The sequence below is a fragment of the Arvicola amphibius genome, chromosome 12 (assembly GCF_903992535.2).
Source record: "Arvicola amphibius chromosome 12, mArvAmp1.2, whole genome shotgun sequence".
In the NCBI taxonomy this organism is placed as follows: Eukaryota; Metazoa; Chordata; class Mammalia; order Rodentia; family Cricetidae; genus Arvicola; species Arvicola amphibius.
This window is the reverse complement of record NC_052058.2, coordinates 96,505,947-96,518,872: the sequence shown is the minus strand read 5'-3', so window position 1 is coordinate 96,518,872 and position 12,926 is coordinate 96,505,947. Positions and strand designations below refer to the sequence as shown.

At 40.1% G+C, this 12,926-nt stretch overlaps 1 protein-coding gene across 1 annotated transcript in view; it reads right to left on the bottom strand.

Moving 5' to 3' along the window:
* The window catches only part of Dpp10 (dipeptidyl peptidase like 10), a 717,576-nt gene that overhangs the window by 206,187 nt on the left and 498,463 nt on the right, over positions 1–12,926 (bottom strand). The gene's annotated exons all lie outside the window — the stretch shown is intronic.

Sequence of the window (12,926 nt, the reverse complement as noted above, 5' to 3'; positions counted from 1 at the left end):
GATTCAGTCAGAGCAAGGATTGGAACAAGTCACCAAGTCTCTCCTAGCTCCATTTGAAGGAAGAGATGGGCAGGCGCCAATGCAAGAACTCCTCCAACAACCTGAAAGGCAACATGTCATCACCAGAATCCAGTCATCCCGAAACAACAAGAATTGAACACCCTACTCCAGAAGAAATAGAAGAAATCGACCTTAAACAGTACTTCATGAAAATAATAGAGGACCTTAAACAGGAGGTAAAAAACTGCCATAAAGAAATGGAGATGACAAACAAAAAAGTAGATGAAATAAATAAATCTCTCAAAGACACCCAAGAAAAACAAGAAAAAACAATCAAACAGGTAAGGGAAACAGTACAAGACCTGAAAAATGAAATGGAGGTAATGAGGAAAACATAATCCGAGGGAAGGCTGGAAATGGAAATTCTGAGTAAACGAACAGAAACTTCAGAGACAAGTATTTCCAACCGAATACAAGAGATGGAAGAAAGAATCTCGGACTCTGAAGATACTATAGAGGAAATAAAAACACAGATTAAAGAACAAAACAAATCCAACAAATTCTTAACACAAAACATCCAGGAAATCTGGGACACCATGAAAAGACCAAACTTAAGAATAATTGGGGTAGAAGAAGGAGAAGAATTACAACTCAAAGGCCCAGAAAACATATTCAACAAAATTATAGAAGAAAATTTCCCCAACCTAAAGAAGGATATTCTTATGAAGCTACAAGAAGCCTACAGAACACCAAATAGACTGGATCAAAAGAAAGCATCCCCACGCTATATAATAATCAAAACACAAAACATACAGAATAAAGAACAGATATTAAGAGCTGCAAAGGAAAAAGGTCAAGGAACATACAAAGGGAAACCTATCAGAATTACACCTGACTTCTCACTGGAAACCATGAAAGCCAGAAGGTCTTGGATAGATGTGCTACAGACATTAAGGGAACACGGATGCAAGCCCAGACTACTATACCCGGCAAAGCTAGCATTCACCATCCATGGAGAAAGCAAGATATTCCAGGACAAAAACAGATTTAAACAATACGTAGCCACAAATCCAGCCTTGCAGAAAGTAATAGAAGGAAAATCACAAACCAAGGAGTCCAACAACGCCCACAATAACTCAGGCATCTAGTGACCCTTCACCAGCACAACTAGAAGAAGGGAAACACACAAACTCTACTACAAAAAAAATGACCGGAGTTAACAACCACTCATCATTAATATCACTTAATATCAATGGACTCAATTCACCTATAAAAAGGCACAGGCTAAGAGATTGGATACGAAAACAGGATCCAACATTCTGCTGTTTACAAGAAACACACCTCAACCACAAAGACAGACACCTACTTAGAGTAAAGGCTTGGGAAAAGGTTTATAAAGCAAATGGACCTAAGAAACAAGCCGGTGTGGCCAAACTAATTTCTAACAAAGTTGACTTCAAACTAAAATCAATCAGAAGAGATGGAAAGGGACACTTTATACTCATAACAGGAAAAATCCTTCAGAATGAAGTCTCAGTCCTGAATATCTATGCCCCTAATATAAAAGCTCCCACTTATGTAAAAGAAACACTTCTAGAACTCAAGGCAGCCATCAAACCACACACACTAATAGTAGGAGACTTCAACACTCCTCTCTCACCAATGGACAGGTCAGTCAGACAGAAACCTAACAGAGAATTGAAAGACTTAATGGAGGTAATGAACCAAATGGACTTAACAGACATCTATAGAACATTCCACCCAAATAGGAAAGAATATATCTTCTTCTCTGCGGCTCATGAAACCTTTTCAAAAATTGACCATATACTTGGTAACAAAGCAAACTTCCACAGTTACAGAAATTATTAAATATTAATATTTAAATATTTTTAAATATTAAAAAATATTAATAACCACCTGTGTCTTATTGGATCACCATGGATTAAAATTAGAATTCAACAACAATGCTACCCCCAGAAAGCCCACAAACTCATGGAAACTGAACAGTCAACTACTGAACCACACCTGGGTCAAGGAAGAAATAAAGAAAGAAATTAAAGTCTTTCTTGAATTTAATGAAAACAAAGACACAACATACTCAAACCTATGGGACACAATGAAAACAGTGCTAAGAGGAAAGTTCATAGCACTAAGTGCCCACTTAAAGAAAACGGAGAAAGCACTCATTGGTGACTTAACAGCACACCTGAAAGCTCTGGAAAAAAGAAGCAAACTCACCTAGGAGGAGTAGAAGACTGGAAATAATCAACTGAGGGCAGAAATCAACAAAATAGAAACACAGAAAACAATCCAAAGAATCAATGAAACAAAAAGCTGGTTCTTGGAGAAAAGCAACAAGATTGACAAACCCTTAGCCAAACTAATCAAATGGCAGAGGGAGAACATGCAAATTAATAAGATCAGAAATGAAAAAGGAGACATAATAACAGACACAGAGGAAATTCAGAGAAGCATTAGATCTTACTACAAAAGCCTGTATGCCACAAAATTGGAAAATATAGAAGAAATGGACTTTTTTTAGATAAATACCATATACCAAAGTTAAACCAGGACCAGGTGAACAATCTAAATAGTCCTGTTAGTCGTGAAGAATTAGAAACTGTTATCAAAAACCTCCCTACCAAAAAGAGCCCAGGACCAGATGGTTTCAATGTGGAATTCTACCAGAACTTCCAAGAAGACCTAATACCTATACTCCTTAAGGTATTTCATAATATAGAAACACAAGAGTCACTGCCAAATTCCTTTTATGAAGCTACAATTACCCTGATACCTAAACCCCACAAAGACTCAAACAAGAAAGAGAATTACAGGCCAATCTCACTCATGAACATTGATGCAAAAATTCTCAATAAAATACTGGCAAACCGAATCCAAGAACACATTAGAAAAATTATCCACTATGATCAAGTAGGCTTCATCCCAGAGATGCAGGGCTGGTTCAACATATGAAAATCTATCAATGTAATCCATCATGTAAATAAACTGAAGGGAAAAAACCATATGATCATCTCATTAGATGCTGAAAAAGCATTTGACAAAATTCAGCACCCCTTTATGATAAAGGTCTTGGAGAGATTAGGGATTCAAGGGTCATTCCTAAATATAAAAAGGCTATTTACAGCAAGCCGACAGCTAACATCAAATTAAACAGAGAGAAACTGAAGGCCATCCCACTAAATTCAGGGACACGACAAGGCTGTCCACTCTCTCCTTATCTCTTCAATATAGTGCTTGAATTTCTAGCAATAGCAATAAGACAACATAAGGGAATCAAGGGGATTCAAGTTGGAAAGGAAGAAGTTAAACTTTCGTTATTTGCAGATGATATGATAGTGTACATAAGCAACCCCAAAAACTCCACCAAAGAACTCCTATAGCTGATAAACTCCTTCAGTAATGTGGCAGGATACAAGATCAACTCCAAAAAATCAGTCGCCCTCCTATACACAAAGGATAAGGAAGCAGAGAGGGAAATCAGAGAAGTATCACCTTTCACAATAGCCACAAATAGCATAAGATATCTGGGAGTAACTCTAACCAAGGAAGTGAAGGATTTATTTGACAAGAACTCTAAGTCTTTGAAGAAAGAAATTGAAGAGGATACCAGAAAATGGAAGGATCTCCCTTGCTCTTGGATTGGGAGGATCAACATAGTAAAAATGGCAATTCTACCAAAAGCAATCTATAGATTCAATGCAATCCCAATCAAGGTCCCATCAAAATTCTTCACAGATATTGAGAGGACAATAATCAACTTTATATGGAAAAACAAGAAACCCAGGATAGCCAAAACAATCTTATACAATAAAGGTACTTCTGGAGGCATTACCATCCCTGACTTCAAACTCTATTACAGAGCTACATTATTGAAAACAGCTTGGTATTGGCATAAAAATAGAGAAGTCGACCAATGGAATCATATAGAAGACCCAGATCTTAAACCACAAACCTATGAACACCTGATTTTTGATAAAGCAGCCAAAAGTACACAATGGAAGAAAGAGGGCATCTTCAACAAATGGTACTGGCATAACTGGATGTCAACCTGTAGAAGAATGAAAGTAGATCCATACCTATCACCATGCACAAAACTCAAGTCCAAATGGATTAAAGACCTCAATATTAATCTGAACACACTGAGCTTGATAGAAGAGTAAGTGGGCACACAACAAATGGGCACAGGAGACCGTTTCGTACGTATAACACCAGCAGCAAAGACATTAAGGGCAACATTGAATAAATGGGACCTCCTGAAGCTGAGCAGCTTCTGTAAAGCAAAGGACACTGTCACTAAGACACAAAGGCAGCCTCCTGACTGGGAAAATATATTCACCAACCCTGCAACTGACAAAGGTCTGATCTCTAAAATATATAAGGAACTCAAGAGACTAGACTTTAAAATGCTAATTAACCCAATTAAAAAATGGGGCACTGAACTGAACAGAGAATTCTCAACAGAAGAAGTTCAAATGGCCAAAAGACACTTAAGGTCATGCTCAACCTCCTTAGCTATCAGAGAAATGCAAATCAAAACAACTTTGAGATACCATCTTACACATGTCAGATTGGCTAAAATCAAAAACACCAATGATAACCTTTGCTGGAGGGGTTGTGGGGTAAGGGGTACACTCATCCATTGCTGGTGGGAATGCAACACTTGTGCAACCACTTTGGAAAGCAGTGTGGCTGTTTCTCAGGAAATTTGGGATCAACCTACCACAGGACCTAGTAATTCCACTCTTGGGAATTTACCCAAGAGATGCCCAATCATACTACAAAAGCATTTGCTCAACTATGTTCATAGCAGCATTATCTGTAATAGCCAGATCATGGAAACAACCTAGATGCCCTTCAGTGGAAGAATGGATGAAGAAACTGTGGAATATATACATGTTAGAATACTACTCAGCAGTAAAAAACAATGACTTCTTGAATTTTGCATGCAAATGGATAGAAATAGAAAACACTATTCTAAGTGAGGTAACCCAGACCCAAAAAGATGAACATGGGTATACTCACTCAGAATCGGTTTCTAGCCATAATTAAAGGACATCGAGCCAATAATTCGGGATCCTTGAGAAGATAATAAGATGGTGAACCCAAAGAAAAACATATAGTAATCCTCCTGGATATTGGAAGTAGACAAGATCGCCGGGCAAAAATTGTGAACTTGAGGGTTGAGCGAGACGGGGCCAAGGGAAGATGGGGAGAGAAAAGCGTGAAGGAGAGAAGGGGGGGAGCTCGGAGGAATGGGATGCTTGGGATACAGGAAGGGTGGATATGGAAGCAGGGAAGCATATATCTTAATTAAGGGAGCCATCTGACGGTTGTCAAGAGACTTGACTCTAGAGGGGTTCCCGGGTTTCCAGGGAGATGCCCCCAGCTAGTTCCTTGGGCAGCTGAGGAGAGGGAGCCGGAAAAGGCCAGTTCCTATAGCCATACTGATGAATTTCTTGCATATCACCATAGAACCTCCACCTGGCGATGAAGAAAATGACTGAGCCACACATTGGACCACCGGACTTAGTTCCCAAGGTCCTGATGAGGAGCAGAAGGAGGGAGAACATGAGAAAGAAAGTCAGGACCGTGAGGGGTGCGTTCACCCATGGAGATGGTGGGACAGAACTAACGGGTGATCACCAACTCCAGTTGGAATGGGACTGATGGAACATGCGACCAAACAGGATTCTCTAAATGTGGCCGACGGTGGGGGCTGACTGAGAAGCCAAGGACAATGGCGCTGGGCTTTGATTCTTCTGCATGGACGGGCTCTGTGGGAGACTTCTCAGCTTGGTCGATTACCTTCCTGGACCTGGGGGGAGTTGGGAGGACCTTGTTCTTAACATAGAGTAGGGAACCCTGATGGCTCCTTCGCCTGGAGAGGGAGGGGGGTATGGGTGAAGGGGAGGGGAGGGAAGCAGGAGGAAGAGGGGAGGAGATGGAAATATTTAAATATAAAAAATAAACCAAGAAAAAAACAATCACACTTTGCTCCTCCATTTTTCCTAGCTCCTCATCACCTCTTCATCTCTCTTGGTGGTACTGGGGGCTGTGGCGTGTTTGCAGTATATCCTTCATTCAAACAACTTTGTTTGTCTTTGTTCTTGTAAAGACTCCTTGGTATAGTTCAAAGCCCCTGACTTTTGGTACAGCATCAATACTGGACCCTCACTGAAACTCCCCTTGCGTATCCAGCTGTTGCTGAGAGTCACGGATATTCTGCAGCTCTGGATCCACAGGACCAGTTAATTTACACATTCCAGCAGGCCAAAAATGGGGTAGATGTATTGGTGGTCCAACTTAAAGCACTGGTTGTGGACCTGGGTGGTAACTGAGTTGGTCAGTCTGGGCCTTTGCTGGGACTACCTAGCTCAGGAGAGGGAAGAGCAAGTATTCCTGTGTCAACACCATCAGGGTCAGCTCTCCAACAACCATGGTGAAGACAGGGACCAGTTCTTCCAAGGCCAGAGTTGGCATTATTGGAGCCAGCTCTCCCATGTGGGACAGGGCCAATTCTCCCCATGAAGATTAGGACCAGTTCTCTTACTACAGCAACAATCAAGGGACAAAGCCAGATCTCCCAGGGTTAGTGAAGGGCAGTGACGGCTCAGCATTGATCTCGATTTCAACATGCATGGTTGGCATGGCCCCCAGTGTTAACACATTCCACTGTCATCAACATGGACCCCAGGTATAGAAGGATCATGCACTCAGACATGGCCCTCTGAAGCAGCTTCGTTCCAGATGTCAGGTCATGGTCTTGGGTGACACTGTAAGCCACTCAGATCAGCATGGCCTTGGCAGCAGCGAGGTCATTAAATAACTATGACCTCAGGTGATGGTCAATTCCCTGGGTATCTGCAAGACCTTTGGTGGTAAAAGGACCTATGGACATCAACAAAGAGCCTTGCTGCAGTAGGCCCAGGGACCCTGACATGGTTTTTGGCAGCATCCCTTAAAGGGGCCACTTACTACAGCTAATATTCTCTGTACTACGAATCAGATTGTGAAAAAGTAAAAACTCAAGATTTGGAATCCAGAGACCAATTCAACTCATGTTGCCAGGTTGATGTATTAGTGTTTAGTATTTTTAACTTGAGCAATATGTTTGCTCTGTGTGTGTTTGTGTGCGTGTGTGTGTGTGTGTGTGTGTGTGTGTGTGTGTCAGTGTGTGTACACATTTGTTTAGATGTGTAAGGGGAGCAGATGAATGTGGAGGCTAGAGGTCAACATCAGACATGAGATGCGTTCTTTAGTTTTTCTCTCCCTCACTTGCTTGAAAGGTCTCTCACTAAATCTGGGGTTCACCACTTTGCATAAACTCTTTGTCCAGGGATTCCCAGTGATCTTCCTGTCTCTGCATCCTGAGTGCTTTGATTACAAGCGTGTACCAAGACTTCTGGCTTTGACACATGATAGATTGGGGATATGACTGATCTTCATGCCTGTGAGGCAAACACTTACTGAGCTTTCTTCTCAACTCCATATGCTTAGATGTGTAGAACCTCTATTTGGTATTTTGCTTATGAACAGTTTTCAAATAGATAATCCTTAAACAATTGCCAGTTAGAAACTGAAAATTATACGCGCAAAATATCCTTCTCAATGACTAAAGCACAGTGGGTTTTCCATAGATTAATCTATTGTAAACAAAAGTAAACACTATGTTTAATAGTATCCTCATGTGAGTGATGCATATCCTTAGATAACATTATTAATTTGTGGTTTGTTTGTTGAGTACAAAATGATCAAACTAGTAATGATGTCATATGAAAACAGATGCATTTTATGAATGACTAATTTCTTTTAGCACTCAGGATATTGTTAATTAATAAAATTGCAAAACAGAATATATTTTTTCTGGAGCTAGCTGAATTGATAAATAAAAACTAATGAGTTCTCTTCTCCTTGCTATAGTTCTGACTGAATTCCTTTATATTGAAGTCAATGTCCTTGAACAGTTTTTCAGAAAATTAAATATATTAAAACTCATTATCAGGGTCTGGGAATATTCACAGTGGCTAAGTAATCAAAGTACAAGCCAGAGGACTAGAGTTTAGATCCTCAGAAATCACATAAATGCTGAGTGTGCATGGTGGGCCTCCTTTCATTCAATCCTAGGAGAGCAGAGGCAAGGAATCCTTGGAGCAAGCTTCCTACAAAGACTCAACTATTTAGTAGGCTCTGGTTTTATTCAGAGACCATGCTTTATTGAATAATGTGGTAGGGCAATAAGGAATGATTCCCAACATCAACCTACTGCCTCCACATGCATGCCCATCCTCCCCTCATACATCCAAATATGCCCACACATGTATACCACAAACAATAAATGGGTGAGGGGAGTCTCAGTATTTATGAAGGCCACACTGTTTTTTCTGTGTGCATCCTAGGCAAGCAATAACTCAAGAAAAAGTACACTGTACAATAGGGGAAAAATACGTTTCAATCAAACCACCAATTTCCAAGTCAATCAATACAGTTGATAGAAGTATCACTTTACACAAATGCAATCTTCAGCACCAACAAGAATTGTAACACTTTATAAGTTCACATTAAAGCAAGCTTACTTTATATGTATGTCCATGTTCATACGCATGTGTGCACACATATGGGTGTGTCTACATGGGTGTGTGCATGGATAATGAGACCAAAGGTAGCAATTTGGTATCTTCCTAAGTAGCACTTCTATTTTGTCACATTTTTCTTGAGAGGTTGACTCCCACTGAGCTTGTTGCTTATTGATAAAACTAGAAGACCTGGCCAATCCAGAGATCCTACTGCCTCCACCTTCCAAGGCCTAGGATTACAAGTGTGTACTTGTCTGCTTAGGTTTCCAGGTAGGTACTGGGCTTCTCAACTCAGATCTTCTTTTATGGCAAGCAAACCACGAGCCATCTCTCTAACGATTAATTTGAATTTTATAATAATTTTGAAATAGATTCAACTTCAAGCATTTCTGTCAGGCTATACACACACACACACACACACACACACACACATACACATACACACATTTATTGGAGGTGGGACTGAGTGTGCACAGGAAAAGGTTTCTGACCCAGTAAAGTCTTGATTTACTTTATCCCTTGCCTTGATAATATGTATTCAATGTGAATTTGAACAAGTCTTCAATCAAGACAAATAGATGAGAAATCTGCCTTGAGCTAGCAATTCCATTAGCTATTAGTTAAGATATTTTTTGTATGGCTTTAGATTGCTCCGTCTTGGAAAAAAATATCTTCAAAACAAAGACTAGTTTACCTTTTCCAAATGAATGGAAAGCAATGCTTTTTGGGCTCTGTTTCTATAGATCTCATAGGTTTTGTTTTATCCAAGTTGATTGACAAAGCCAAGGCTCTGTAAACATGACATTTATTTGATTCAATCATCATCAATTATTCCCCAGTGATTGATAACAAGAGGGCCTATGTGCCTACTATCTGTCAAAATTTATGGATAGCATTAACACTTTGGGGAGTGACTTATAGCATGCTATAACTAATGCTTGCTGCCAAAGTGAAATAAATATAAAGAGAGATGTTAAATCACCTAGTTCATCCTAAAAATAAAGCACTGTCAATCAAACCAAACAAATTAGTGAGAGAGAAGAGGGCAGAGAGAGGGCAACTAAGTAGTCCATCCTGAGAGCATTTTTCAGAATTAACAAGGAGATGCAAATGAGGTGTAAAGAAGTCCTGTAAACTTCATGTGAATTAGTAATCAATTATGGTCCTCTTAAATAGATATAGACCGCATCCACATTTACTAGACTTGGAGAATATATATAAATTACAAAACCATTTTAGCTGAATTTTTCCAACAAAAGTTACTATCTTGTATCTTGGAAAGTTAATGTGTCTCTATTACAGAAAACATCCTTATATTTATTATCTGGGCTAATAAAAGTTTATTTCTCATTTATAATTCTTTCTATACTGGATGAACAAAGGACAACATATAAATCTCCAAAAGATGGATCTCTTCAAATATGCATCTTTAAATATTAATTTAGAGAAGGTTTGTGCCCATGTTTAAAACCTTCAAGGGAACTGTTGAATGTTATTTATTTTTAATTACCATTCATATGGGAAAAGCACAAGCAGGCAAGTAATGTAAATTACAGTATCAATCAGTTTTCCTTTTAAAATGTTACAATTCTACATCTCCCATGAGTCTAGATTGCTTAGAAACTTCTAAATAAAACACAAACTTTTTGAAGAAAATAATGGGTGATCACTGTTGCTATGAATTTTAGTCCTGAAGTAGCTGTTTTCAAAGGGTGATCAAGAATTAGAAGCAGATGGTACTGGAGAACAGAGAAACGAGGCACAACTGGAGAAAAGGCAATTGCAAAGAGGAAAGATGAATAAAAGCAACATATAGAGTAAGTATTCTTAAAGAACGAGGAGAATCAACAGTACTTTCCAACTTGTAAAAAAGAAGAGAATTAACTTTCTGCTAATTTCTGAATCAGACTGTTGACTGAGATTTCTGTCCTGCCTAGTACTACAACCATTCAGTCCCAAAGAAATACACAGAGGTCTACATTAATTATAAACTGATTGGACTATTAGCTCAGGCTTTTCTTATTAACTCTCATAACTTATATTAGCCCATAATTCTTGTCTGTGTTAGCTATGGGGCTTCGTACCATTTTCACTGAGGCAGTCACATCTTGCTTGCCCTGTGTCTGGCTTCCTCTGTGTCTAGGTGACAAATGCAGACTGGGTCTTTTCGCTTCCCAGAATTTTCCTGTTTTCCTTGCTTTGCCTCTACTTCCTGCCTGGCTTTTGCCCAATCAACATTTATTAAAAGTAACACAAGTGACAGGACAAAAGACCATTGTCCCACAGCATCACACTCTAGAGTGAATACTGAATGGAATATGTGATGACACAATCCTGAGAAGATGACTCTGTCAGTAAAACGCTGGCTCTGAACCATAAGGACCTGAGTTTGGATTTAAAAATCCACATAGAAAGGAACCCTGATGGCTCTTTGGCTTGGAGAGGGAGGGACTGGGGGTATGGGTGGAAGGGAGGGGAGGGAAGGGGGAGGAGGAGGGGAAGAGATGGAAATTTTTAATAAAAAAAATAAAAAAACATAGGAAGAGGAAAAAAACGGGTATAAGAATTATCAGGTTCTGGGAACCCCTCTAGAGTCAAGTCTCTGCCAACCCTAGAATGGCTCCCTTAATTAAGATATATAATTCCTTGTTCCCATATCCACTTTTCCTATATCCCATCCATCCTATTCCCCCAAGCTCTTCCCATCCTCCACTTCACACTTTTCTCTCCCCATTCCCCCCTCCCCCCATCCCACCCTACCCCCATGTTCCCATTTTTTGTCCGGCAATCTTGTCTACTTCCAGTATCCAGGAGGATAACTATATGCTAGGTCCTTGGGCAGCTGAGGAGAGGGTGCCAGAAATGTACAGATCCTATTGCCATACTCATGAATATCTTGCATATCACCATAGAACCTTCACCTGGCATTGGATGGAGAAAATGACAGAGCCCCACATAGGAGCACCGGACTGAGCTCCCAAGGTCCCGATGAGGAGCAAAAGGAGGGAGATTATGAGCAAGGAAGTCAGGACCGTGAAGAGTGCGTTTACCCATTGAGACGGTGGGACAGATCTAATGGGAGACCACCAAGTCTAGTTGGAATGGGACTGATGGAACAGGGGACCAAACCGGACTCTCTGAATGTGGCTGACGGCGGAGGAGGACTGAGAAACCAAGGACAACGGCAATGAACATGACTTCTACAGCATGGACGGGCTCACTGTGAGCCTTGTCAGTTTGGTTGCTTACCTTTCTGGACTTAGGGGGAGCTGGGAGGACCTTGGACTTAACATAGTGAAGGGAACCCTGATGGCTCTTTGTCTTGGAGAGGGGTGGAGTGGTGGGGGTATGGGTGGAAGGGAGGGGAGGGAAGGGGGAGGAGATGGAAATCTTTAATAAAAAAAAAGAAGAAAAGAAAAGAATTATCAGGTTTTATGTTAGCCTAGACAGAGTCAGATATGTATCTATAATACCATTCTCGATTCTTCACTACAGGGGGAAGCAGCAATGATTAAATAAGGCTGGGGACAATATGTGAAAAAAAATCCACATAAAAGCCAGGCGTGGTAGTATACACTTGTAAACAGAATGGTGGTGACAGAGACAAGTAGACTGCCGTATGCTGCAGGATAACCCCTCTGTATGCTGTGAATATGTTTTATTACACTAATTAATAAAGAAGCTGTTTTGGCCTATGGCAAGACAGTATAGAGCCAGGGAGGAAATCCAAGCAAAGATACAGGGAGAAGAAGGGTGGAATCAGGAAGATGGCAGAGAAATGCCAGTGAGCCACTGGGGCAACAAGATGTATGAGACAATAGGTAATGCCTTGAAACCATGTAGTAGAATACAGATTAATAGAAATGGGTTAGGTTATGTTGTAAAAGTTAGTTAGTAATAAGTCTGAGCAATAGACCAACAGTTGGCGATTAATATTAAGTCTCTGAGAGACTATTATAAAAGTGGCTGCGGGATCAGGCCATACAGAAAGCCTCCATTTATGGACATATCTCACTGGCCATAAAGTAAGTATTTTGACAAACTGCTATAAAATTAAACTATGAATAAATGACGTCATTGAAAGTCTGATAGAAAAAGTGTGCAGACGTAACAATAATTTCAGCATAATCTTGGCATCCAAATTGTCCTCTACAGGATGAAAATGTTCAGGTTTTAGGGATTGGAACTTTATCTCAGGTAAAACAGAGCATGAGATAGGTTAAATGTATAGGGCCAGAAGTACAGAGAGGAAAACTAAATCAATATGTATCTAACATAGCATTGAATTTGCAGGGGCATGATTTGTTACAACATTGTGATACTCAGGGTAAT